Source organism: Octopus bimaculoides, chromosome 23, assembly GCF_001194135.2.
Source record: "Octopus bimaculoides isolate UCB-OBI-ISO-001 chromosome 23, ASM119413v2, whole genome shotgun sequence".
In the NCBI taxonomy this organism is placed as follows: Eukaryota; Metazoa; Mollusca; class Cephalopoda; order Octopoda; family Octopodidae; genus Octopus; species Octopus bimaculoides.
This window is the reverse complement of record NC_069003.1, coordinates 30,878,427-30,882,740: the sequence shown is the minus strand read 5'-3', so window position 1 is coordinate 30,882,740 and position 4,314 is coordinate 30,878,427. Positions and strand designations below refer to the sequence as shown.

The 4,314-nt window shown below is 36.6% G+C and overlaps 1 protein-coding gene and 1 long non-coding RNA gene across 5 annotated transcripts in view; one reads left to right on the top strand and one right to left on the bottom strand.

The window, feature by feature from the left end:
* Nucleotides 1-2,643, bottom strand: part of LOC128250629 (uncharacterized) — a 15,443-nt gene extending 12,800 nt beyond the window's left edge. Inside the window, exons 1-2 of the long non-coding RNA XR_008266659.1 lie at nucleotides 2,454-2,643; nucleotides 27-89 (exon numbers count right to left, since the gene is read on the bottom strand). This is a non-coding gene — a long non-coding RNA (uncharacterized LOC128250629). The remainder of the gene's footprint in view (nucleotides 1-26; nucleotides 90-2,453) is intronic.
* The window catches only part of LOC106870412 (otoferlin), a 360,495-nt gene that overhangs the window by 126,362 nt on the left and 229,819 nt on the right, over nucleotides 1-4,314 (top strand). The gene's annotated exons all lie outside the window — the stretch shown is intronic.

Sequence of the window (4,314 nt, the reverse complement as noted above, 5' to 3'; positions counted from 1 at the left end):
TGATGTTGTACAGAACAAATTTTTACCTTTTTCTTTTGCTTTTCACATACTTAATTCTCCGCCCCCTCCCTTGTTATTTTTCTTTTTACCTGTAAAAAAAAAAAAAAAACAGAAAGGCTGACATTGTCCTTACATTATCAATGCATCATTGTAAACACAGTGGTTATATTTCAACTCTATGCATTTTTTTTTATTTACATTGATTATTTTATCCCCCCCTCTCCACCCTTTTTTTTTTCATTAATTTAACTATTTTGGTTTGTTTTTCTTCATTCAATTATTTATTTGTTTATGTATTTATTGTAAATAAATAAAAAATTTACAGTTGCCCATGCATACCAGCTTCCGATGTTATCCAAGGGAAAGGCAAAGGATGATACAGCTTAGACCCAGTGATGTCGCAACTCATTTCTACAGCTGAGTGAACTGGAGCAATGTGAAATAAAGTGTCTTGCTCAAGAACACAACACACAGCTCAGTCCAGGAACTGAACTCACTACGTCATGATTGTGAGCCCGACACTCTACCTAGCAATACATTATTTAATGTGTCTGTCCCTTTTCTCGTGAATGTTGGAGTATGATTTAAGAAAGGGATTCCAGTGAAAGTAATAACTGGCTGCACAAAAGATGAGGGATGAAATTATGAGCAATTTTGCTCACATATAAGTACAGCAGATGAGTAAATAGTGCCATAGACAGAAGAATGATGGAGGGATAGGTGTTAGTAAGATGAGTTGTATGTGGCAGACTTGACTGGGACCAATTGGGTGTGGTAGCATAAGGATAAATGATATGCTTTTAGGACCTCGTTTTTGCTGGGATGGACTGTAAAATCACCAATCATCAATCATCTCAGTCTTTTGTTATCACCTTCACAAAGCTTGACATCTGGAGTTCATCACTATTTTATCCCACATTTTCCTGGGTTTTTTTCTCTTCTACAAGTTCCATCCACATATAATGAATGACACTTCTTTATGCAGCTGTCCTTATCCATAAGTATCCCATGATCATACCAGTACAGTTAACCGTCTTTAACGCCACATTTGATACCTCTTATGCCTAATTTTTCTCTTAACACTTTGCACTTTGTCTTAAATGCACACTGACATTGCACACCCAGTAGAAAATACTAGCTTCATTTTTTTCAAGCCTTCACATGTCTTCTGCATTCATATCCCATGTTTCACTACATGGTAGTGAAACATGGGATGCTCATTCACAAGCGCCATACAATGTACCTTTCCCCCATGAAACCCAAGAGAGAAAGGCCTGCCCTTAGTTACCAACAGAGGCAATAACTCTCCGAACTTGCTCCACCACATGTCTGGCCAGGGGGAAATAAAAGATATTAGGAGATGATTTGAGATTGACCTAGGCACACAAAAAACCCACCACCAACAACAACTACTACTACTACTACTACTAATTGTAAACTTAGCAAAAAATGACTCAGCTGTTTGACTTAGCAAGGGAAAAATGTAAGACTGTTTAGTTAGTTGGAAAATTGGGTTTTAATCTTTCGCACAAACAGTAATTAGATTAGAAGCAAAACGAAAAAACAAACCAAAAACTGCAATTTCCTTGTTAACCGGTTTAATGGTAAGCACTAAAGGCAAATCACCACACTTGAGAATATTCACTTTAAGGAGCTACTAAAAATAATAACAAACCATATCAGATTCAGTGCAGAGAATGATTAAGCTGGATGCCAAGTAAGTTGGTTTCTAGGTTTTCTAGCAGAATATCCAACCACAAAGATATCATTTCCTTAAACAGCGATTTTACAAACTTTTCTCAATTGGCTCACATAATCACCAACATCACCACCACCACCATCGCTATCACTGCTGCTACCATCGTACCACCTCTGCCCCTGGCTACGCTAATAACCATGTACCTCTTAATTTGTGGCAACTCTTGTTTTATTTTCTGTTTGAAATTCACAGAAGCTTTTACATTTTGCTTCGTCTTTGTTCTAAACATAATTACAGATTAAAGATGGTTAAACCTGAAGAATACTCTGCAATTGTCTGGCACTATGAGACAACATAACCAACGGCTCAAAGTAGAATAGATTAGCTTACTGTGTAGCAGAGGGAAAGTCGAGCATTTTGGGTAGGACCAGTTCTCAGAGATAAAGAAAGACAGAGAGAGAGAGAGAGATGTTTTCTGAGGGTACCAAATATATGAGGACAGAGAAATAGGAGGCTTCTTAAAGCATTGGATGAATTATCAAGTAGCCATAAAGATTTCAATGATGCGACTATTTACTTTTAGAATGACATTATAGGGTAGGTGTGAGAGACAAGATCTGGCTGGTTTGAACATAAAACAGGTGGAATAATTTGGTCAGACATATCTGGCTTAAATTTTAAAGAGTTAATTGCAAGTACTGATGGCAGATCACCTCTAGAATCACTCGCTAGAAATATAGCATACAAATCTCACCTGGTCTTTCACATGCCCTGCAGGGTGCCCAAACCAAACTGTGATGTAACATTCTGAATCTGACAAGCCTCCGATTCCAACATCCAAACAGAGTTTCCTGGCTGAGATTTTTACAGAATAAATCCATCTGAATATGGCACTGTCATTTCGAATGAGACCCCATTTCAAATTGTGACATTGACAGACGAGATCTCACTGACACAGAACAGAACACTATGAATGCAAAACATTGTAGATGTGACCTCTTACATAAGTTGGTTTTCAAACATACATGCATACACATATAGATAGATAGATAGATAGATAGATAGATAGATAGATAGATAGATCAATGAATAAAACATAGAGATAGATAGATAGATAGATAGATAGATAGATTAATGAATAAAACATAGAGATAGATAGATAGATAGATAGATAGATAGATAGATAAAAAATAGAGATAGATAGATAGATAGATAGATACATAGATAGACATGCATATATGCATGCATAAATATATAAATGAAGTCTTGTATAAAGTCTTTAATCATTTACAATTGTTAAGAATGACAAATTTAACCAGTGTTTATTCTAGTGGTACTTCTTAAAGGTTATATACATACGTACTTACATACATACATACATAGATATATACATACATGTATAAATATATATATGTATATTTATATATAATATATATATATATATATATATATATATATATATATATATATATATATATATATATATATGCATATGTGTGTGTATATATAAGCTTAGCTTCTTTACGTTTGTAAGAAAAGGAAAAAAGAAAAAAACTTTTCTTTTTCATCCCTTCAAATTCCTTAAATTTCTTTTTGTTTCTTTTCTGTTTATTTTTTGTTGCTTTTTATTTATTTATTCTAAATTGTTTCTTTGTTTGTTTGCTTTTCTTATGTCAGCTGCAGAGAACAACGATTGTTGTTGAACTTTTTTCTCACAATAAGGAAATAGTTTAAACTGAATATTGCACTTTGACATAACAAGATTATAATCATGCAGCTGGCTGGCTGGCCAGCTGGTCTGTTGGTTGGTTGGTTGGCTTGTTGGCCAATTGGATGGATGGATGGAGGGAGGGATGGATAGGTGGATGGTGAAGTCTCTTTCTTACACAAGAAAAGAATAGTTGTTCTGTTCGCCAAAGCTTTTTAATTGCACTTCACTTAATAATTTGCTATTAGTTAATTAGTTAGTTACTTAGTAGTAGTGGTGGTGGTGGTCGTCGTCGTCATCGTCGTCGTCGTAGTGGTAGTGGCTGTGGTAGTGGTGATGGTGGTGGTGGTGGTGGTGGTGGCTGTAGTGGTGGTGGTGGTCGTCGTTGTGGTAGTAGCAGTTATGGTGGCAGCAGTGGTAGTGGTAGTAGCAGTAGTAGTGGAGGTTGTGATAGTAGTAGTAGTAGTAGTGGTGGTGGTATTGGTGGTGGTGGTGGTCATGGTGGTCATGATTTTCATGGTAGTAGTAGTATTGTGGTGGTAGTAGTAGTAGTAGTAATAGTAGTGTGGTGATGGTGGTAGTGGTGATTGTGGTAGTAGTGGCTGTGGTGGTAGTGGTGGTGGTGCTGGTGGTGATTGTGGTAGTAGGGGCTGTGGTGGTAGTGGTGGTGGTGGTGGTGGTGGCTTTGGTGGTTGCAGTGGTAGTAGTGGTAGTGATAGTGGTGGTGATGATTGTGGTAGTAGTGGTTGTGGTGGCAGTAGTGGTGGTGGTGGTAATGGAGGTTGTGGTAGTAGTAGTAGTAGTAGTAGTAGTGGTAGTAGTAGTAATTTTTGTTTTTAATTTTGATTAAAAAACCTCGAATAAGCATTTGGACATGGAATTAAGTAATGCATGTCATTGCTAATTT